Source organism: Sturnira hondurensis, unplaced genomic scaffold (genome assembly GCF_014824575.4).
Source record: "Sturnira hondurensis isolate 20B ecotype Veracruz unplaced genomic scaffold, ASM1482457v3 Scaffold0017394, whole genome shotgun sequence".
Lineage (NCBI taxonomy): Eukaryota > Metazoa > Chordata > Mammalia > Chiroptera > Phyllostomidae > Sturnira > Sturnira hondurensis.
In genome coordinates this window covers 6,350,119-6,374,589 of record NW_028090025.1, presented here as the reverse complement: position 1 = coordinate 6,374,589, position 24,471 = coordinate 6,350,119, and the positions used below count along the sequence as shown (strand labels likewise).

Here is a 24,471-nt window from a genome sequence, read left to right as displayed (position 1 = left end):
CTCAAGAAGGAATGTGTCTGCTAAGGAAGACTCCTCATGGTTAACTGGAGTCTAGCAGTCGTTGCTGACAGAAGCCTCTCATACACACTGCACTCCAAGGAAAAGCCACAGACTGAGCTGCTGTGCTCCTGCCTTCTGAATCAACCCTTACAAAGGAGTTTCTGGTATCATCTTCCAACCAATGGACTGAGACCTGCCCCACCCAATTCTTTGCATCTCTACTGACCAATCAGAATGGCTCTACAACAACCAATTAGAACTCAAGAGTCTGGCCACTGGTATTACTTGGACCAATCAGAATGCAAAGGTTGATTCTTCATTTGCATAAAAATGGACTAATCTGGAACCAATTCAGGAACTTTCTCTATAAAAAGCTGCTTTCTCTCCATCCGAAGGAGTGCATGTTCAACTACTACCAGAAGGCACATTTATTGTTTGTACACTGTTTACCTGAATAAAGTTTCTTTTACCACACCCCAGACTAGGGACTCCTGTTGCTTAGATTGATGGTGGAGACCACTAATTATAACACACTTTATTTAATTAGCCCTCTTTCACCTGACCTGTGTCAACTTATGGTTGGTGGTGTCAATTCAGCACCAACAGGAGTCCCCAATTTGGGGTGCAGTGGGGAAGAAAGCGTTATTCAGTGCAAACAGCTCAAGCATGATACGGCTGTGGAGCGGCTCAATTGTGACACAGCACGACTGTGACAACAACACCACTGGTAGGGGGCCTGTGCTGGTCTGCTCTGCTCCAGGCTCCAGCTAGACTAGCTTCTGTGTTTCATCTTTGGTGTTTCAGCTCCAGCCAGGGAAACACACTCTTCAGTCTTCGTTGGAGAAGGAAAATGCACTCCCAGAACAAAAGGAGAACTGACTTAAACAGACAAAAGTCCCCACCCTGTCCCTGATTGGTTTGTCCTCATGCAAATGAGGATTCCAAATCTTCACGGTTTGACTGGCCCAAAAAGCACTGTCCTGGTTGGTCAGAATGAAACTGCTCTGATTGATAGGTAAAGAAGTTGATCAAGGTATAGCTGCCCAGTTCCAACTAGATGAGGAAAGACTCAGTCCTGTTGGGTGAAGTGGAGTTCCAGGAACTCTTTTATAAGGGCAGGCTCAGATGGCAGGAACACAGTGCAGGCAGTCAGGTCAGTGTAGAGGAAGGTATTTCAGTGCAGGCTTTACCCCCAAATGCAGTTTTGCATGAGAGACGCCCGTGTAGAAATGGCTGCTAGGCTCTGTGTTTTAAATTTGAGGCCAGTTAGCCACTGGGAGCCCTTCTTAGAAAGTATCTTCTTTCTCAGGGTTCACAGCTGTCAGCAATTTGAGGCTGTGTGCAGAATCTGTTTTCCTCATGGCTGTATTTCCCCAGTGTCTGGCTGTGGGAGGAAGTAACGGAGAGGTGGCGACTGCCAGACCCGGGCAATCCTCACCCCCACCCCTTCCTTGGAATGCAAGTTCTGCCCACTCTTCTCACACCAGGAGCCGTTTCAAGAATGCAGCCTTGAGAGAGAAAGGTGTTGAGACCATGGGGACCAGACATGTGACGGAACCCCATTAAGTTCTCTATGGAAACTTCAAGATTCTGGCTTGTGGGTTTGGATATCTATTCTTCTTGTGGCGCCCAAGATAAGTCGGGTAGGAAACGTCCCTTGATTGTTAACATTGCCAACTACACACCTGGAGCAGTCTGCCTCTTTGTTCCCTCTTATCTTGCCCTCTGTGTGTGTGGGGGGGGGGGGGCGGGGGAGGCGCAGAAACGATACAACAGTTTCTGTTGTCACCTGAGAAGCTCCTGAGTTTCTAGTGCCATGACTGGTGCGTGCTAAGTTTCCCCGAATATTTTCTGAAGGAACTAAGGAAGAGCTGAGTAAGTTCTAGAATGAAGGAACGAGAGAAGTATTTGGGAACACCCTGTGGGTTCCTGCCCAAGACCAACATTATCTAATAGAAATATAATAGACACAATTCAAGATTACCTAGTAGCAGCATTTTTGAAAAGGAGAAACAGGCGAAATTTATTTTATTAATAGATTTTATTTAACAAACTGTATCCAAAATATTATCATTTTAACATGCAATCAATGTAGAACCTGTAAATGCCTTAAAAAATTCTTTCTTTGTCCTGTGTCTTAAAAACAGTTCAGGTCTTTGGAGCTACCGTTTCTAGTGCTTCAGAACCACGTGGCTACTGGCCAACGTTTTTGAGAGCGCAGCGCTACCCCTCGGGCCCTCCGGGTCCTCTGGGAGCTGCAGTACCTAAGCCTGCGCCGGAATCTGGTGGGCGCTTGGTAAGGTTTGCTAGGCGGAAGGAATGAGCAAATGCTGCCCCGGGGCAGTAAATATGCCAGCTGGTGTGCACGCCCAGCGCTCATAAGAGCGCGGCACAGTTCCAAGAAGAAAGCGATCAGCCCTCCAGGCAGGACGCGCTACCCAGGGTTGGAGTCGCTGACGTGCTCTGCAGGCGAACAGACAGGCGCTGGGACGCTACACCGGGTGGGAGGTGAGGCGGTTTGCCGGGTCGGGGTCAGCGGTAGGACGTCTTCCCAGGTCTCCGCCGAGACCCGCGGCTCGCGGAGTCCCCTCCCCGCCTTCGACTGGCGCCTCAATGAGGGTGCCCCAAACGCGTAGAGGCTGCAGGGTGGCCAGGGGTGGCAGCTGTGGCCAGGAGGCGGGAGCGAGTGGGAGTGAGGTATGAGAAATGGGGGGAGAACCACCGAGGGATGGGAACAGAGAGTGGGGTGGGGATGGGGGCCACCACGGGCCCCACTGGGGGTGAGGGCCCCCACGGGCCCCAGGTGGGGGCCCCAGCTCCGCCCGCGTCTCCAGTTCCCGCGGCCGCGCGCTGTCCCTCTGCGTTCGCAGTTTCAGAGGAGGGAACACAATCAGTCTCCCCCATTCAGCCTGACCTGAGGCTGCAGGAAGGAAAAAATAATCGCACCCATTAATCGAAAGTTTACTCAACGGTGCCCGACCAGGTGAACTTTGCGCGGCGACTTGGTTCACACCGCGGGCTTTAGAATCGCCTCTGAGCAAATTACTTACCGTCTTTGGGCTACAGTTTCCGTCTTTTAAAAAAAATTAATTTTTAGGGCTAAAAATAAGATGTCCCTCAGACTGTGACTCAAAGCAGGATTTGAACCCAGAAAACTGAACTTCAGAGCCAACTTTAACGTCAAGTCCAGGTCCCACTATTTCTTAGAAGGAACAGCAGGGGGCAGTAAACTGATTCTGAGATTCCTTCTATCTGTGAAATGGGTGCAAAAACAGTGCCTAACCTGGGAGTTATTGTAAGGATTAGCTGAGCTAACACATAAATGCCTAGTGTGTCCAGGCCAGAAGGGTAGGATTTTTTTTTCTGGTTTGTTTGCAGCTACATCTCCAGTGCACAAAGTAAATGCTCAATAATACTTGTCACATGAATAAGGCATATTACTGCTTACCCTTACAAATAATCCCTTTTAGTCCCATACTACTGATGAGTAGACTGATGTTCAGGGAGGTTAGGTGGAGCCTATAGGATGTTACACAGCTGGTTGGTAGAAGAGCCAACAATTGAACCCAGGTCTGTTTGATTATAAAGTCTGTGTGGTCTTGACATTCAATCTAGGTTCCATCACATCCTGGTAGGATGAATGTGGCAAGTTATTTAACTCTTCTGTTCCTCAGTTCCCTTAACTGTAAGATGGAGACAAAGTAAGATAAAGCACTCAGCACACTGCTGACACTTAGCAGGTACGCGGTAAACTCTGGCTACAGTGACTGCTGACTGCCCACTCCAAGAGTGGAGGGTTGGCACAGTGGGCATGTCCATTTAGAAGGGGCAGAGAGGAGAGTGGAGGTTGGAGGAGGAGGAGGGGAGGTAATAAAGTTGCTTTCCTGCTTTCTGTGAAGTCCACAGAACCAGGCCCCATTTGATCTCTGGAACACTCCTGAGAAGTCCCCCTTCCTCAGTGCAAAGGGAGGGGTATCACCTGGTGTCCTGCTTTCCATCTGGTACACAAAGAGGCTGTCATGAGGACCTGGTACCCTTTTGTTGTACAAACAGGGCACAAAGTCCTCTCCACTTCGGCTGATTCCCCATTGGCAGATGAGGCTTTTGGGAGGAGAGTTGCAGGTGGCAAAGACAGTTATGCAGAGGTTATTCTAGCTAGACCCAGGTTCAAACATCATCTCTAAGGACTTCCGAGCTCTGGGGCTTTGGCAACTTGCTTTCAGAGCCTCAGGTCCCTGATCTGTTGAATGGGCACGATAATAGGACCTCACAGGGTTGTTGGAAGGCTAATCTGAACTCCTGTCTAGACAACATTTAATACAGTATGTAGACCACAGTACACATACACGGCAACTATAGTTGCTTGTGTTATTGGATGTTTGATGCTGCTTTCTACTGCTGGCCTTAGGGTCTCCTGCTGTGCAGGGAAAACTCTCCAAGGAGGATTAAAGAAAGTGTCCTTTCCTTGAGACTCTCCTTAACTAGAGTCTTATTCTAGGGATCCCCATCTGTCACATCCTTGGAATTTTGTATTTTGATAGGATAAGTGCTGCCCAGAAATGTGCCAGGCCAGTTTCTGGGGACAGTAAAACTGGCAAGTGATGGGAAGGGACTGTGCTCTCTGCCTAAACCTCCATCCTTTGATGTGGGCACTTGGCAGGGGATAGGGATCCTAACTTTTTAATATCTTTTTCAGATTTTATTTATTTAGAGAGGTAGGGAAGGAGAGAGGGAGAGAAATATCAGTGTATGGTTTCCTCTTGTGCATCCCCTGCTGGGAACTGGCCTGCAACCCAGGCATGTGCCCTGACTGGGAATCGAACCGCAATACTCTGGTTCGAAGGCCCTCACTAATCCACTGAGCTACACCAGCCAGGGCCTTTTTAATATTATTTGAGTTACTAACATCTGTTCTGCATACTCTGTGCCAGGGGTTGTGCTAAGCCCCAGCTCTAACGATCTCTGGAACCTGGGCTCCAGAGCCAGGCTGCCCAAGTTCTAATCCTGCCTCTGCCACTTTTTAGCTCTATGACCTGGGCCAAGTTTCAAATCTGTAAAATGGGATGATTATAATATACCTGATTAATAGGGCTGCTATGAGGAAAGTAATGTTTCTCTCTCGCATTGATGATTCTCCCCCTCTCCATCCTTTCCGCTCACTCTAAGATCAATGGCCATGGGCCCTGACCAATGTGGATCAGTTGGTTGGGCATTGTCCGAAAAACGAAAGGTGACCTGTTCGATTCCTGGTCAGGACATATGCCTGCTTTCTGGTTTGGTCTCTGGTTGGTGTGAGTGCGAGGGGCAACCAATCACTGATGTTTCTCTCTCACACTGATGTTTCTCTTCCTCTTTTTCTCCCTCCCTCCCTTCTCTGTAAAAATAAATACATTTTTTAAAAAATCAATAAGCATGTCCTAAAAAAAGAGAATCTATCCAATGACACAGAGCATGATCTTTTCTTCTCTCGCAACTGCTCGTCGTTTCCCGTTCCACTGCCACCATGGCAATTCACGCCCCCTTCTTTCCTTGCCCAGATTCCTTTGTGTGTTCCTATCGAGGATGTGCTTCCTGATCTGGGGCTGCCAACATCTTCTGCTGCCTGAAGGTTCTCTCTTCTTCACTTCCAAAACTTTAGGAGCTCCCCAGGGGCCTTGGAACTAGTTCTTTTTTCTTTTTTCTCCTCAGCTGAGAAAGAAGAGATGGTTTATTGCACCCGTCACATTCAGGCACAACTGGGACCGACTAGTCCAGAATGTCACAGATGCAGGGCAAAGGACCAAAGGGACTGTTTTTTTTTTTAATTTTTAATTTATTTATCTTTAGAGGGGAAGGGAAGGAGAAAGGAAGAGAAACATCAATGTATGGTTGCCTCTCGTGCATCCCCTGCTGGAAACTGGCCCCTGCCGGGAACTGGCCTGCAACCCAGGCATGTGCCCCAATTGGGAATCGAACCGCAATCGTCTGGTTCACAGGCCCATGCTCAGTCCACTGAGCTACACCAGCCAGGGCTCAAAGGGACTGTTTTTGTATGAGCAAGGTCTGTCTCTCAAAAAGTGGTTGCCACAATCAGCTGGGTCCATTGAGAAGTTCTAGATAGCAGGCGTGCAGTCCAGCGATTTGTACCAGTGTCCCTGGCCTCTGACTTCCCTTATTTCTGCTTCTGTGACTTCTGTGGATGCACAAGTTAGCTGTTTGCTTGGACCTCTGTCTCATCTTTCTTCTTTTGCACGTCAGCCTAGCATTCGCTTCTTCCTCTGCTTGGCTCTAATGGCACAGAGGTTTCTAGGAAGATGGTGCTAAGGCTGAGAGAACCTAATTTTTTTTCTTTTACTCTTCCTATTGCTTTATCTGATTAAAAATATAATGCATGTACAAGTTACTTTAAACATTTATTTCTTATAGGTCCTGGTGGGTTAGCTAAATTGGTTAGAGCGTCATCCTGACACACCAAGGTTTTGGGTTGGTCCTGGGTCAGGACACATACAAGAGCCAACCAATGAATGCACAAATAAGTGGGACAACAAATCAATATCTCTTCTTCTCACCCTCCCGCTCTAAAAAAATAAATAAAGATTAATCAGTCAATTAATACATTTTAAAAAAATTGTATGCCTTGTAAAAATATTTGCAAAGGACGTGAGAAACTGCAGTGTCATCCTCTGGTGATATTCATTGTTTCATGTATTTCATTTAGGTTTCTCACCCCCACCCCCAGATATACTAATATAGATTTTTTAAAGTTGTCTTTAACAAAAATGAGATCATGCTACCCAAGCTGTGTGCAATTCACAGAAAAATTTTTTTTAACATTTTAATATAATTTCCAAATGTTACACTTCTGCATGGTATAAAATCCAGAAGATGTATGTTGGCTGTAAGCAAATGTTGAAAAATCTCTCCCTTCCTATATGTTTTCAGCTGCCATTTCTCACTCCAGAAACCACCTCACCTGCCAATTTACAGTCTACCTGTAGATAGAGGAAGAAGATATAATTACAGTTTGTATGGCCTAATACGTGTCATAAATCACAATATGTAAAAATAAGTGGGGAGCCATGATTGGTGTGGCTCGGGGTTGGGCATCACCTTGCAGACTGAAAGGTCACCAGTTTAATTCCCGGTCAGGGCACAGGCCTGGGTTGCAGGCCAGGTCCCCAGCTGGGGGCATGCAAGATGCAATCATTCAATGCTTCTCTTGAATGTCGATGTTTCTTTCCTTTCCTCTCTCTCTAAAAATAAATAATATTTTTAAAAAATGAGTAGGGAACTAGAAGGGGAGAAACACTTTACTAGAGGAAAATGTTTCTGTCTTTCTTTCCATCTGAACAATCTCCTTCCCAGAGATAACTGTGCATTGCGGATTGTCCATTGGCTGGAGTTCTCTCTAGGAACTTGAGTTTTAGATGGTTGTTAATGACTGAGCATTAAAACGGTCCCGCCTTTTCCAAAAATCAACCCATTTTTCTCTTACCTACACTCTGAGGAGGTATATGGTCCCCATTCTGCAGAAGGGTAGAGTCATCTCAGAACAGTGGAGTTGTAAAGTGCTTTGTAAGGTGGTTGAATCATCAGGATATGATTCAAGTCAGCCTGCCTGGAAATGTGGGCTAGTTCTATGCTGCCTATCCTTTTATTCCTGGAAGGAATGCCATGATAATTGTGCAGGTAAATTTGCAAAGTCTGAATGTTGCCCCAGGAGCTAAATCTGCAGGACAAAGTGGCCAGTGCATGAGTGGGTCTCGTGGATTTCCTTTTTCCACCCCACCTCACTTTCTGGAGGGGAGGGAGGGGGGATACAACCAATGTGACTTACTTCCTTATGGTGTCCACACAATAAAATAGCCTCTAGAAAGGACTTTGGTCTTTTTATTGCATGGAGGACAAAAGAACATTGACAGCAAAGGGCTGAGATTCAGGAAGAGAGAAATACACAATTTGGTCCCGGAGTTCGGGCTTCTTCTCCTCACACCCAGGACAAAGAGGCCGTGGAGCAGCCGTGATGTTGGGGGTCGAGCACTGATCTGCGTTTAATGGGTGAGACCCAGTTATTCATTGGCTAGAAAGGGAGACATGATAACCAGGGTGGCATGAAATGATCACAAGCTGGTAAACATCCCTGCCCTGGCAGCCCAGCAGCATGACTAAGATTAAATAGGGCTGCATTTGAGCCAGAAAAAAAATGGGTCAGTAAAAAAAGAGGACTCACTATCTCTATGTAGTGGAGAGGAAATGCCTGAATGTTCCCAGGAGTCAAAGAGGGTGCTTTGAAGGGGTGGTGGGCACACAGAATAATGGGGAACCTTTGGGGATGTGTCATGGGAGAACAGAAATGGGGGCTGTCTTGTAGTTTATCATTAGCCAGATGCCAAGTATAGAAAAATGTACAATAAATATTTGTTAGAGGAAAGAATGACTATGGGGACATGGGAGGCAAGAGAGCATATGTTGGCTGTAAGAGGAAACTCTAGGAGTGTCTGCCTGAATCGAAATCTGGGCTTCCCTGGGTCCTAACTGTGAGAGTCTGGGTGAGTTGCTGTACTTTTATGGCCTTAGTTTGCTTGTCTGTAGAATGGGCAGTATGGTAATATGCACCTCTATGGATGGATATTGGGGCTAAAAAAATATGGTGCACTTCTGGCCAAGATGGAGGTGAAGGTAGATACACTGCTTCCTTGCACAACCAAAAGAAGAACAACAACAAATTTTTAAAAAATAACCAGATCTGCCAGAAAATTGAACTGTATGGAAGTCCAACAACCAAGGAGTTAAAGAAGAAACATTCATCCAGACTGGTAGGAGAAACGAGATGAGCAGCCAGGGTGGAAAGGATGCACCACAAGGTGGCAGCTGAAGGACTGAACAGGTGAGGCATCAGCTGGTGGTCCCACATTTGTGTGCAGATAAACCGGGAGAAACAACTCGGGAGTGAGACAGACCAAGCAACCTGGGGTTCTAGCATGGGAAAAGAAATCTTCAAAACCTCTGTTTGTAAAAAATCTGTGGAGGTTGAGGTGGTGGGAGGAACTCCCAACCTCACAGGAGAGTGTGTTGGAGGGACCCACAGTGTCCTAGAATGTACACAAACCCACCCACCTGGAAATCAGCACCAGAAGGGCCCAATTTGCTTGTGGGTAGCAGGGGAAGTGACTGAAAGCTGGCCAAGAGCTGAGCAAGCCGTATTGTGTCCTCTCTGATGCCTCTCTCATATATGGTGTCACAATGCAACAATGTGGGTTGCTCTGCCCTGCTGAATACCTAAGACTCCTCTTTACTATGTAAAAGGCACGCTGACACAAAGAAATATGGCCCAAAAGAACAGATCAAAATTCCAATAATAGAAGTAAGGGATGAAGAGATAGACAACCTTTCAGATGCAGAATTTAAAACACTGGATGCTCACAGAAATGGTTGACTATGGTCACAAAATAGAGGAAGAAGTGAAGGCTATACAAAATGAAATAAAGAAAAACATACAAGGAACCAACAGTGATGGGAAGAAAACTGGGACTCAAATAAATGGTTTGGAACGGAAGGAAGAAATAAACATTCAACCAGAATAGAATAAAGAAAAAAGAATCAGAAAAATGAGGATAGGCTTAGGAACCTCCAGGAAAACTTTATATATTCCAACATCTGAATCATAGGGGTGCCAGAAGGAGAAGGGGAAGAGCAAGAAATTGAAAACTTATTTGAAAAAATAATGAAGGAGAAATTCCCCAATCCGGCAAAGGAAATAGACTTCCAGGAAGTCCAGGAATTCCAGGAAGCTCAGAAAGTCCGAAAGAAGGTGGACTCAAGGAGGAACACACCAAGGCATATAATTATGTTACCCAAGATTAAAGAGAAGGAGACAATCTTAAAAGCAGCAAGAGAAAAGGAGACAGTGACCTACAGAGGAGTTCCCATAAGACTAACAACTGATTTCTCTAAAGAAAATTTGTAGGCAAGAAGAAGTTGGAAAGAAGTATTCAAAGTCATGAAAAGCAAGGACCTCCATCCAAAATGACTCTATCCAGCAAAGCTTTCATTTAGAATGGAAAGGCAGATAAAGTGCTTCTCAGATAAAGTCAAGTTAAAGGAGTTCATCATCATCAAGCCCTTATTAAATGTTAAAGAGACTTAGCTAAGAAAAAGAAGATGATCACAACTATGGACGGTAAAATGACAACAAACTCACAACTCTCAACAACTAAATCTAAAAACAAAACCAAAACCAAACTAAGTAAACAACTAGAACAGGAACAGAAATACACAAATGGAGATCACATGTAGGATTGTTGGTGGGGAACAGAACAGGGATAATGGGAAGGGAAAGGTAGAGGGTACAAGAAGCATAAATGGCAGGTACAAAATAGACACGGGGTGGTTAAGAATAGTATAGAAAATGGAGAAGCCAAAGAACTTCTATGTATGACCCATGGACGTGAACTAAGCGGGGGGGGGGGGGGGGGGGNGGGGCGGCGATGCTGGTTGGAAGTGGGATGCAGAGCAGAGGGGAATAAAGGGGAGGAAAAATGGGGCAATTATAATAGCACAATCAATAAAATATACTTTAAAATGGAAAAGAATATATGGTGTCCTGTGAGTACTCAATAAGTTTTTCTTTAACTCTTTCTCCTTTACCTTATTCTACCTATCTTCTTTCTCTGATAACAACCAATGCTAATGATGATGATCAAAGTTCAGAGAGGTAAGGGTTGAATCCCATTCTGCCCCTGTTTAGCTGTGTGACTTTGGACAAACCTCTCTGGACCTCACTTTAATCATCATGAAGTGGGTATAATAAATCTCCATAAGGTGGCTTAAGGGTTCAATGGCTAATGAATGAGGAAGGTGTAGAACAGTGCCTGCACTCAAGTAAGTTATGGGTAAATGGTCTGCCAGCGCACAGAATCGTCAGGTTCAAGGTTTAAACATCGGTAAATCACTTGATGTTTGCCATAATTTCCTGGAATGGAGTGGTGAGGGATAAGACTATTTTACACAGCTGGGGTTAATTTCCAGCCCCTAAGCATCCATGTTACAGAGTTAAACACCAGCTGAGAGAATGCAAATCACTAGATAAGGCCATTTCTAGGAAGGGCACTTCTTAATCACAGGTAAAGAAATAAGACACAAGGTGAGATTTTTGTATTTCTGTTCCAATTCCTATGGCATTTGAATCTGAGTAGGTGTCACTTAAGATAAGAAAGTCTTATTTCTGTAATTAGTAAGAACTGGAAGACCAGCCTTTCCTGTACTAGCTCCCCCAATAAATGAACACTAGTGGCTTTTCAAAGGAGAGGCAGAATTTTCCCCTGTGGGTAGAGACAGAGAATTATTTTAGAAATTGTGCACTTGAAGGATAGGTCTTAAAATGAGAGGAGGTGGGTGGTGGCCTCCAGGAAGATGATTTTATTTGTCACAAAAACTGTCACTCCTTGGGTGGGATGACAGTACCTGGCAATGTGAGACTCACAGAACACCTGGATTTCGGGGTCCTGCCTGCCAGTCAGGATGGAGCTAAGCTAAATTAGAGCAAAAGGGCAAATTAGTAATCTTGATCAGGTCTTTAGTGAAAATGTTGATAATTTGGTTCATCATGGAATTTTGCATTATTTTCTGCTTTTAAAATATTGCTTTAAAATATTATTTTATCTTGATTGCTGGGATTTTTGGTACCCCTCAAATTTGCATCCCAGGTCAGTGACTCACTCCTTTATCCTACTGTTCACCCTGATGCAAATGGCACTGAATCTGGAAATTTCCCAAGTTTAACACCATACTTATCCATCATGGGCAAAAAGATGACCAACATCAAGACGTGAATGTGAACAAATGAGTTGAAAAAGAGCAAATTCATTCCCCTGAGAGGAAGGCATTTATGATACTATATTCCAACCTAAGCACCAATATGCTGCTTCAAAACCCCTGTACTCAGGTGGTCGTCAGTGACTGGATCGCCCCAAGCCTCGCCCAGTCAGTTCTTTGCATTTTTAAGTCCCTACTTAATTTTTGTATTTTTTAATTTGGACTTGTTGACATAACATATTTTATTTTCAAAAATTCATAAGAGGTATATGCACATCAGAAATATGTCAAATTACACAAAAGGGTAGACAAGAAACAAGTGCTTCCTTCTGTCTCCTACCCTAAATCTCACACTGCTGAAGGAACCGCGTCTGACCCTCTCTGTTTTAGTTCTCTCACGGGTCATCACCAGAAATCGAAAGGATTTCTAGCTTGTCCACAGTGTGTGTTGATGCTGCAGTATGAAAGCTCGGGAGTTTCTCTCACTTACACTTTATTCCCTCTCATTTCTTTTCTGTGCTCCAGTGCCATTCCTACTTTCCCAGTTTTATTACTTATATTTTTAAGATGTGTTCCTTTGGTAGCTGTAAATCAGGGTTTCTCAACCTTTGCACCATTGCTGTATTAGGTGGGATAATGCTTTGCTGTGGGGGCTGCCCTGGGCACGGTAAGATGTTAAGCAGCATCCCTGGCCTCTACCCCACTAGAATTTACTAAAGTATTTGTATTATTAAAAAATACAAAAATTAAGTAGGGACTTAAAAATGCAAGGAACTGACTGGGCGAGGTTTGGGGCAATCCAGGCACTGACGACCACCTGAGTACAGGGGTTTTGAAGCAGCATATTGGTGCTTAGGTTGGAATATAGTACCATGCCTACACTCATCCCAGTTGTGACAACCAACAAATTGCCTGACTTTGCCAAATGTCCCCTGGGAGCAAAATTACCCCCAGTTGGGAACCACCGCCAGGGATGATATACTTGGTTCCAGGAACTTGGGACAGTATTTTCTGACTCACCACTTAGGATGAGGAAATTATCTGGACATTTATTATCTGGTTATTCTTCTCCCATCTGTTTATCTACTCCTAGAAACTGAGCCATATGTTTACTTATTGTGGTTTATAAATAAGTATACCCTGTCTTATTAACTACAATAATGTGTTTCTTATATTGTCTTTGAGTGGACTATAAAATTGAAAATTAATAGACATGGCTACAAGGTTATAGTTTGTGCATATTAGGGAAGGTGGATCACAGAAAAGGACATGTAAGACTAGTCTTTTACATAAACCAGAAACATCCTTGCATATAAAATTAGGAAAATGTATGGGTTCTAGGGGAAAAAATTCACTACTCTGGTTCTCTCCAGGGGCTGTGATGACTACTGTTCTATTACTAGAAGCCTAAAAAAATGACTGATGTATGATACTCAAAAATATGTATGAAATTAAAAAAGGGATATGTAATTGTTACTAATCTTGATCCCCTGAAGGAAACTGCTCCAAAAATCCCAGTAAATTGGGTTTCCTTTTCATAAGCTTCCTGAATTAGTTAGGTCAGAGTTTAGTTATTTCACATTCAGATCATGACTTTCTTATCCAGCTTTTGGGAGATGGCTTAGAGTTTCTACGCTTCTTTAATTTTTTCTTGCTGACAGAGAAAACACACACAACCATGACCACGTCTCGAAGATCGTGCGGGCTCTTGCTCAACCTCTTTGTGAGATGGTGTAATCTGCACCAGTTCCTTTCAGGACTGTTGTGATTTCTTTCCACTGCTCCTTGTCTCGCTTCACTCGCTTGCATCCTCAAGCAATTTTTAAGTGAACAAGTGCATGAATGATAAGCTTTCTTACACTTTGCCTATCTGTCCGTGTCTCTGTTTCAGTCCTCACACTTGCTTTTGTAGTTTGGCTGGGCACAGGATCCAATAGTCATTTTTCCTCAGAACTTTGCAGGTGTGGAAGTGACCTCCCAGTAGCTGAGGGCAAAGCCCAGACTCCTCTTTAGATAAGGTTAAGTTCTTTACTACATGGTGTCCATTCTAAAATCAAAGGGCACCCTGTCTGTACCGGAATGGGAGCAGCCTGTTAGCTCTCTATCAGATTGCCTCGCAGCCTCAGCAGGCAATCCTTACCTGCCTGCCCAGAGCTTGGGGACCTTCCTGGCACTGTGCTGGGTGGACTGTCCCACCTCCGCCTGTCTTCCCCTGGTGCCGTTCTGACCTACAGTTTCCTCCACCCTGGCTGACCCATCCATGCATCCATTTACTTTCTGAATTTTTGAGATTCATTATCATCTCTATCCAATCGTTGCGTCCCTCTTGTCTTGTTCTTTACATTATTACAGATTTATTCCTGTTTATATACCTTTTCTGTAACTTCATTGAGACTTTAGGAGGGAGGAAAGTTCTGCCCATCAGCCTCAGTCTGCCATCTTGAATCAGACTGCGCTTTCTTTTATTATGTTCTGAACATAATACAATATTTAGCATTTTGTTTCTTTTTCCTGAACTGCTTCAAGAAATTCACTGTGTGACCAATCAAGGACAAATCAAATTTGCCATGTGGCTCATTAAAGGCACACAGGACTTCTGTGGGAAGTTCATGCAGGAGTTCTGTAGACCTAGGTTCTAGCCCTGGGCATGGAAGCCATTTAACTTTTGGCAAGTTACTTAATGTCTTTGGGAATTATAAAGCACGATGATGCCAATTTTGGAACTGGCTTGCCTGCTTTTATGTCCAAGCTCCAGTTTTTACTGGCTGTGTTTCCTGGCCGAGTTACTGAGTCTCTCTGTGTTCCAGTATCCTTCTTAGCAAAACGAGGGTAATAATAGCACCTGTTGCAAGGATTTGATGGTAACACCTGTCAAGTTCTCACAACAGTGTCCGCCTGGCACATACATGTATATTGCCTTGTGATCATTGGTTTCTACTTTTGTTTTTCTGTCTGCAAATCAGGAACAATAATACGTGGGCTGCGTTACATAGTGTTTGTTTAAATAGGCAGTATAAGGACTATTATGTCATGGGGATCTGAATTAGTTTGTTAAGAATTAAGCTTCTACAGATTGATGGTTGACAGAGGGGAGAGAGGTCGGGGGGCTGGATGGGAAAGGTGAAGGGTTTAAGAAGTACAAATGAGTAGTTGTAGGATAGTCGCAGAGATATAAATGACAGTATAGAGAATGTAGTCAATAATATTGTAATAACTATGTATCAGTAGACCACTCTGTAAAGTACATGATTCTCTAACATTATGCTATACATATGAAATTAGTAGAGAATAATATTGAATGTAAACTGTAATTGAAAAAAAATGTTTAAAAGGACAAGATAAAATAAACCTTTTTGCATAAAAAAAGGAATTGAGCTTCTAAGTCCCAGGGGTGAATCCAGAAGGAGGTCTTTTTTCTCCTAACAGAGGGACACCAAACACAGACCCAGAGCCACAGGGTGGGCTCGGCCTGCCTTTACTGGCCCTGCCTGCCTTTCTGATGGGGAAAGGTGGGAATCCCTAGCCACGGAGGGCATTAATGTTTATCATTTTTCACTGCTCCTGACAGGATTCTAAGCACATGGACAGTGGGAAAGGGGCGCAGAGGGTTTCCATGGCCTGCAGGTCTCCAGGAAGCAGTCCTGCCTTGGGTAGCAGAGGAGCCCGCTCCTTCTAAGAGTTCTCAGTGGGTCCAAGAACCATGATGTGCACCTCGTATTGTCTCCAACTGCCCCAGAGATGCATCCTCCTTCCCCTGGGATGGGCTGGGACATGAGCTGCCAGGACACAGGCAATCCTTGAATTCTCCTCCTGCCACCTCTCTACCTGCTCCTTGCAGCTTCCATAACCTGAAGATCTGCAGTGGTTTTCAAACCTTGGTGTACAAAAGAATTGCCAGCAAACCCAACAAAAAAAGCAAGTTCTCAGGACCCATCCTGAGTTCAGTCACTGAATCAAAAGTCCTGGGAATAGGACCTGAGCTAGGTGGTTCTTCCAGGTTCCAAGGACAAGGAACCTCCAGTGCTACACCTGAGAAGGGCCTGGCCAAACTGGGATGAGCTGGTCTCCTGATGATCCGCAGCACTGCCCTCCTAATCTCCAGCAAGCTCCCAAGTGAGTGTCATGGCACCTCGGCTGATGCTCCCAGACACACACTGATCAGCACAGTTTAATTGTTGTAGTTCTTTTGGGCTCTATTCTTCCCTAGACTTGCCCTGTAAAATATGATAGCCCCATAAGCCACTTATGGCTATTTAAAATAAGATTAATTAAAATCAAATACATTTAAAAATTCAGGGCTATGGCCAGTGTGGGTATGTTGGTTGGACCATCGTCCTGTGCTTGGAAAGATCTCACGTTCGATCCCCAGTGAGGGCACATACTTAGGTTGCGGGTTCAATCCACGGTTGGGGCGCATACGGAAGGCAACTGATTGACGGTTCTCTCTCACATCAATGTATCTCTCTCCTCCCCACCCTCCTCTCTCTAAAATCAATACATGTATCTTTGGGTGAGAACAAAATAATTCAGTTCCTGAGTAGCAAGCACTCAAGTACTCAGTAGATGCGTGTGCCTAGTGGCTTCCATGTTGGACAGTCCCGTATAGAATGTTTCCATCATCAGAGACTTCCATTGGACCACATTGCCCGAGATGATCTCTCCTGTACGTTAGGGTTTCTCAACCTTGCCACTAATGACATTTCGGGCCAGATAGTTCTGTTTTTGTAAGGGGCTATCCTGGGCATTGTAGGATATTTAGCAGCACCCCCCTGGCCTCTGCCTAATAGATGCCAATGTCACACCACTTGCTTCAAGTTGTGACAACCAAATATGCCTCCAGACACTTGAAATCTGCTATCAAGGGCAAAACTACACTGATCAAGAATCACTGCCCTAGACACATGGCTTCCACCAGTCTCTATCTAAAATAGAGCATTAGCTAACCACACAGCCTGCCATTCAAACAGACCCGGAATGCAAACACTGTCCTGCAACTCAGGTGCATCAGTCATCTCTGTGTCTAAGGCCTGTGGCTTTCACCGTCTTTGATGGTGGTCTTATACACAAGAAAGGAAGTCTGGTCATAAGGTGTCATTTGCATGGGGTGGTGGCAGTTAGGGTTATAGTAAGGGTGAGACCCCTGGGAAGAGTTTGGCCTAGAGAATTCCCACTGAGAAGGGGTTACAGTAAAAGAAGAGGCATCTCAGCCAGTGTAATGAGATTCGAGAGGCTTCAAAACATCCATGCACATAAAAGGATGATCTCATTTTAGCTTCTTGAATTTCCCTAGTGGAGATTAATCGGTGACATTGGCCAACTCTATTGTCCCAAGTTTCCCAATTCTTATTGTCAAAATATACTGGAATTCACTCTCCAAATGTCTTTTTGCCGTGTCTAGATGGTGCCCTTCATGAGATGAAGTTCAGGTTTATTTTTCAGCTTCTGACACTTCCCCATGTGCTTAACAAGCTTATCTCTCTATTGCATTCATAAAATATCATTGCCTTTCCTTGTGAATTAAGTATATTGAAAATTTAGTAAATTCCTCGGTGAAGGGAAAACATATGTAAAGAACAAAAAGACATACCCATTTTAGCTTAGATTTTTCTGCTCCTACCATAGCTTTGATTTTGGGTTTTGCCCACACAGACCTGATTTTTCTGAAGGGACCCATCCATTGGCTATGAACGTGCCTGGGTCAGAGGCGGAAACAGGCTGGAAGGCCCTGTGGGGCATGTGCCAACAAATGTTTAGTTATGGGAGGGTATTGTTAAATGGGTGATTAGCGGTTATGCCCTCATACTCTTTCAAGAAACTGTTTACATTGCCTTTATTTCCTTGTTCTAAATAGTACACAAGGCAGGTAANGACCTGATTTTCTGAAGGGACCCAATCCATTGGCTATGAACGTGCCTGGGTCAGAGGCGGAAACAGGCTGGAAGGCCCCGTGGGGCATGTGCCAACAAATGTTTAGTTATGGGAGGGTATTGTTAAATGGGTGATTAGCGGTTATGCCCTCATACTCTTTCAAGAAACTGTTTACATTGCCTTTATTTCCTTGTTCTAAATAGTACACAAGGCAGGTAAAGGATTTAAGGCATTAGTTTGTAGTGACATCAGTGATGACAGCCAAAGCAGTCGTTAAGCTAACATGACAAGCCCAGAAAGAACAATAAAGTCTTTACAAACAAGATCTGTGTCTCTGCTCAGATGTAGATGTGTTTGAGTGTTGGGTGGCCTGGTGCCTGGGCAACCTCTTAGGAACCTGTAGTGAATGGCCTTCCAAGACTAGGAGAAAGGAATCGAAGCTTCCAGAACTGTGATTATGAAAGCTTTGTTGAAATGAGACACCTAGATGAACCATGTCTTTTGGCTCCAAAGAAAAAAAGCCTCTTTTTCTTTCCTTTTCAGGAACTTTTAGAAGCACAGACCTGTAGTGTGTGTGTGTGTGTGTGTGTGTGTGTGTGTGTGTGTGTGTTGGAGGAAGGGGGAGAGTATGCAATGATATTATTGTACAATGTCTATTGTTTCCAAAATTTAGTGATTTGTATTCTACCTCCATAATTTTGGCCTCTTGAAATTTTTTACTTGTTGATTATTTATTTATTTAGAGAGACATTGATTTGTTGTTCCACTTATTTATGCATTCCTTGACTGACCCTTTGCCCTGACTGGGCTCTAACTCACGATCTTGGTGTACTGAGACAACACTCAGACAAACAGAGCTGCCCCGCCAGGGCCTTTTTGCCACTTTTCTGACCAGGCATAGTAACATTTACCTGTCCTTTTTAAATTTTTACCTAGTAGGTTTATTTTAAAAGGAAACTGATGTCATTATTGTAAATGGAAAACTTGTACCACTAGCTTATTTATGCATAAGTGACTATGTATTTATATGCATGCATATATATAGGAAAAATCAAACCATGTCATTAAATTCTAGCTAGTTTATGTTGTATGAAATAAGCTACATTCTGTGCAATTCCATTTATATGACATTTTGGGAAAAGCAAAACTGTAGGATCAGTGATGGGCAAAGAATGAGAGGAGGGGTTGATTATAGAGGGTGGCACAAGGCAGTGTGGGGTAAGAGAACTGCTCTGTGCCCTCATTGGGGTGGTAGTTATGCATGTGTTTAAGCTCATAAAACTATGCACCAAAATATTTTATTGTATGTTACTTTAAAATGAAGTAGTAAAATTCTAGTATAAGTTGTGACTTCATGAAGGTTCTGAGCTTGGAGCTTTGCTCTATCTTTGGGAAATTCAGAGAGGTGTTAAAGATTTATTAGCACCAGTGGAGACTTGAATCCTTGACCTTATCCGAAACCCTCCATTTATAAATGGGATGTGTTTGGCCCCATACGGACCCCACCTCCCTGTCCAACCCCACCCCTGGCAGTCCAGCTGATGCCAGTGTGGGTTAAGTTCCTTTCTCACTGGCTGAGGATGGCCACTACCAAGATGGACTCCAGGCGGTGGGGGAGATGAATGAGAACTTTGTGGGACAACATTCATTCATTCATTCAACAATATTAATTGAATGCCTTCTACATGTCAGGCATGGTGTTAGATGTTGGGGACAAAGTGAGTAACATAGAATAACCCCTACCCTTACAGAGCTGTCAGGGTGGAGGACAATACTAGCACAAAGTTAGTGTAGTTTTCAATATTGAACAATACGAGGACAAAGTTAGTGTATAATTTCAAACCACACGTCCTATGGCGACATCCTGTGGGGCAGGGACTATCAAGAACTATTTGGATGTGGAGGGGGAAATGACGCTTCTTTGTACGACAAGAGTTAGTCACACCAATAGCGAAGAGAAAAGCATCCTAGGGAGAAGGAACAGCATGTGCCAAGGCCACGGCCCAGGAAAACAGCCCAGTGTGTTCAGTGCAGGGGCCAGCAAACTACGCCGTGCACCTCACATACGGCTGGTGAACCAAGAATGATTTTTATATATTTAAATTGCTGACAAAAGAATAATAAGTCATGACATATGAAAACTATGACATTCAAATTTTGGTGTCCATAACCTGGAACACAGACACACCCATTCCATTATGTTGCCTAGGGCTGTCAGCTGTCTGTGTCAAGTGCAGGTAGGGTTGGAAATGTGTTCAGGGCTGTTGGCTTTTAAATTTCCTTTTACTGCTGTGATGGATGGTATGTTTAACATTTCACTGGTGGTTTTATTGTGCTTGTTTTGAGGCTTTAAGTAAATTATACAGCTCAAAAACTCAATTCATTTTGATTACAGCTAATTTTGATTGATTTGAAAGCCTCCACAGCTTATTTTGGGATTGGACAAAGGAGCATTCACACAGTCAGCTTATTCCAGCCTTTTCTCTCCCCAATTACCCCACAGTGCTTTAGTGTTATACTCTTTTAAAAAACTGGTTTTTATTTTCAAATGACCCTGACTTGGAAAAATTCTTGTCTCATTTTCTTTGTCTTTACTATCATTTTTTTAAAAATTGTGGTAACACATAACATTGAATTTATTGTCTTAGCCATTTTTCAGTCTGTAGTTCAGTACTGGTAAGTATATTCACATTGTTATGTAATCTCCAGAACTTTTTCATCTTGCAAAACTGAAACTCAATACCCATTAAACAACTAACAACTCCATGTTTTTTTTATTTCTATGGGTTTGACTACTCTAGATAATTCACACAACTGGGCTCATGCAGTATTTGCTTTAACTGACTGGCTTATTTCACTCAGCACATTGTCCTTAAGGTTTATCCATGCTGTATCCTATGTCAGAATTCCAATCCTTTTAAGGTTGAATAATATCCCATTGTGTTGCTATCCCAGTTTTGTTTATCCATGCATCCATGGATGAACACTTGGGTTTCCTCCACTTTTTGGTTTTCGTGAATAATGCTGCTATGGGTATGAGTGTACGTATACCTCTTTGAGGGCCTGCTTTTGATTCTTTTGGATATGTACCCAGAAGTGGGTTTGCTGGATACTGTGGTGATTCTATTTTTAAGTATTTGAGGAACCTCCATACTGTTTTCCATAGCAGCTGCATCATTTCACATTCCCACCAATAGTGCACAAGGGTTGCAGTTTGTCCACATCTTTACCGACACTTGTTATTTTCTTTTTTAATAGAGACCATTCTAATAGATATGCAGTGATACCTCATTGTGGCTTTGATTTGAATTTATTAATAACTAGCGAAGTTGAGCATCATTTCATATACTTGTTGGCCATTTGATTGTCTTCTTCGGAGAAATTTGTATTTAAATCCTTTGCCCATTTTAAAATCTGGTTATTTGTGTGTGTGTGGTTTTTTTGTGGTTGGGTTATAGGCATTCTTTATATACTCTGTATATTAACCTCTGATCATATGTATGATTTGCAATTATTTTCTCCCATTCCATCCGTGTGTTGCCTTTTCACTCTTTTGATTGTGTCCTTTGATGCACAGAAGTTTCAAAAATTTTTAAAAGATTTTATTTATTTATTTTCACAGAGAGAGGGAAGGAGGGAGAAAGAGAGAAAGAGAGAAGCATTGGAATATGAGAGAAACATTGACTGGTTGCCTCTCACATGCCCCCAGCTAGGGACCTGGCCCACAACCCAGGCTTGTACTCTGACCAGGAATCAAACCAGCAACCCTTTGCCTTGTGGGATGCGCTCAACTCACCGAGCCACGCTGGTCAGGGCTCAAATTTTGACGTGGTCCAGTAGAAACTTGTGCTGCCTGTGCTGTTTGACACATCCAAGAAGTCATTACCAAATCCAATGTCATGAATCTTTTTTTCTGTTTTCTTCTAAGAGATTTATAGTTTGAGGTCTTACTTTTTTAGGTCTCTGATCCATTTTGAATTAAATTTTGTATATAGTACAAGGTAAGAGACCAACTCCATTCTTCTGCACGTGGGTGTGCAGTTTTCCCAACACCATTTGTTGAAAAGGCCGTTCTTTCCCCACTGAATGGTCTGGGCACCCTTGTAGAGAGTCATGTGACCCCACAGAAGAGGGTTTATTTCTGGGATCTCTTTCTATTCCATTTGTCTATGTGTCTGTCTTTATGCCAATTCTTGCCTCCTTTTATTCAACTTTGTTTGTTTTCCTTTCTGCAAAAAAAGCCTTTTTTTCTCCTAGATCAAAACTGAGTTGTTTCTATCATCTATCTTTAATAGGGGCAAAATCTCTGCCCTTATTTTCCCTTCCTCTTGAGCAATCCTCACTGATTATTCAAACAAAGTAATTTTAAAAATGATTGTATTTATTCATTTTCAGAGAGGGTAAGGGAGGGAAAAAGAGAGGGAGAGAAACATCAGTGTGTGGTTGCCTCTTGCACACACCGCACTCTCCTCTGGGGACCTGGCCTGCAACCCAGGCATGTACCCTGACTGGAAATCAAACCAGCTACCTTTCGGTTCACAGGTCAGCACTCAATCCACTGAGGCACACCAGCCAGGGTGATGTAATTAAATAAGTAAATTAAAAAGTGAGGAAGTTACTTTTTATTATGTGGGAGATGGTTAATTGTAGTTAAGAAACTTACATTTAAATCCTTGCCCCTGCTTACTATCTTTGAGAACTCGGGGCAGTTTCCAAGTCCCTCTAAGCCTCCATTTCGCCATTCATATAATGGGAACATGAAGAGGCCCTCATGCTGAATCGAGTGAAGGTTCTGGGAGAGTGTTTGTATGTTGTTCTGCTCTATGCCTGGTTCAGAGTAATCAGTAAAATTTATGCCTCAGAAGTACTCATTTTCTTACTTTGTCTATTTCACTTCCTAACTTAGATTTCACTTTCATCCAAAATATCTATCCTTTTCTCTGTAATGAGAAAATCCCCACCCCACCCCACCCCCACTTCCTTTGCTTTTCTATACATTTTTCTTTACATCATTGATTTGGAGAGTTGGAAAAGCCCTTTCAGATCTCCAACGTTAACCTTAGTTTAACTTGGTCATTCTCAGATGCAAGGGTGAGGGTGGAATGGGAGGAGTGGTGATTCTGTCACCTGAAGACATTTGGCAAGCCCCAGCTGGTGTAGCTCAGTGGATTGAGCACGGAGCCTGTAAAGCAAAGAGTCACCGGTTCGATTCCCAGCCAGGGCACATGCCTGGGTTGCAGGCCAGGTCCTAGTAGGGACCCACGAGAGGCAACCATACATTGATATCTCTCTCCTTCTCTCCCTCCCTTTCCCCCTAAAGATAAGTAAATAAAATTTAAAAGACATTTGGCAATGTCTGGATATATCTGGTTGTCACATAGGATGATCACCCTGCCCCAAATGTCAATAGTGCTGAGGAGAAAACCTAATTTAACTGAGACAAATCCTGCCAGTCTTGTTTTTTATATTAGTGTCTTGAACTTGTCTTTTTTTGCAAGCTGCACTTGGTACTGACTGGGTCTAATCCAGAGAAAAGGAAAAAGATCAATTTTGTGAATATTCCTGGTTGTCCTTCTGGGGTGATAACGTGAAAACAAATATGCTACTTATCTATAGCTGTTAGGAATTAGTACAACTACTTGGGACCCACCTCCAGTAGGAACTGAAAACACTGACATTGAAAACAATGAAACCGAACAACCTGGCCAATCTACTTCCAGGTCTCTTCCTTGGAGAAATTTTTTCATGAGCACAAGGGGACGAAGCTGGGATGCACATTGGTCATTTTAGTAGTGAAAAGTGGGAAACAGCCTAAATGCCCATCAGTAGGAGAAGGAATGAATACAGTGTAGTTGGTCATATAATGGAACAGTATACAACCATTAAGATAAACAAACAGCCCTGGCTGGTGTTGATTGAGGATGGGCCTGTGAAGCAAAGGGTCACCAGTTCAATTCCCAGTCAGGGCACCTGCCTGGGTTGCAGGCCAGGTCCCCAGTAGGGGACCCATGAGAGGCAACCACACATTGATGTTTCTCTCCCACTCTTTTTCCCTTCCTTACCCTCTCTAAAAATAAATAAATAAAATATATATTTTTTAAAAAGATGAACAAACATCCAGACTGAGGTAACTAGAACTTCTAGCTGTAGTTACTAGAACTACTAACATGGACAGATCTCAAAACCAGTTTTGTGCTAAAAAAGGCAAGTTGCAAAAAATACATAGGGTATGAGATAGACAGCTATAGACACAACTTTTATGTGTATTGTCACTTGGACATATACCTGGGGCTTCCCTAGTTTCCCAGGGCTGCTGTAACAAGGTGCCACCTAGGCTGGGTGGCATAATGAACCAAAACTCATTGTCTCACTGTTCTGGAGACGGAGAGCCTGAACGCGGGGTGCTGACAGGGTAACGATCCCTCTGACTCTTGTTGGGGAAGGATCCTTATTTGCCTCTTCCAAGCTCTAGAAGGCCCAGACTTTCCTTGTCTTGTGGCAGGATGACTCCAGTCTTCACATGGTGTCTCCCAGTGTTTCTTCTCTGTGCACACCTGCATTCAAATGTCCCTTTTTGATTAGGACATCAGCCATATTGGATTTGGGCTCACCCTAATAACCTCATTTAACTTCATTACCGCTGTAAAGACTTTATTTCTAAGTCAGGTCACATCATGAGATGCCAGGAGTCAGGACTTCAGTGTATCTTTTCCTGGGGTCACAATTCACAGCCTATCAATGCTGAAAGTATAAACAACATGACCTAGCCAGTTGCACACCAAACTCACGACGGTGCTGGTTTGTGACAGC

The 24,471-nt window shown here is 43.5% G+C and overlaps 1 protein-coding gene across 1 annotated transcript in view; it reads left to right on the top strand.

The window, feature by feature from the left end:
* The first annotated feature begins 2,154 nt into the window (after positions 1-2,154).
* The window catches only part of TMC5 (transmembrane channel like 5), a 67,203-nt gene continuing 44,886 nt past the window's right edge, over positions 2,155-24,471 (top strand). Inside the window, exon 1 of the mRNA XM_037067646.1 lies at positions 2,155-2,508. The gene's annotated coding sequence lies outside the window, so the exon portion shown is untranslated. The remainder of the gene's footprint in view (positions 2,509-24,471) is intronic.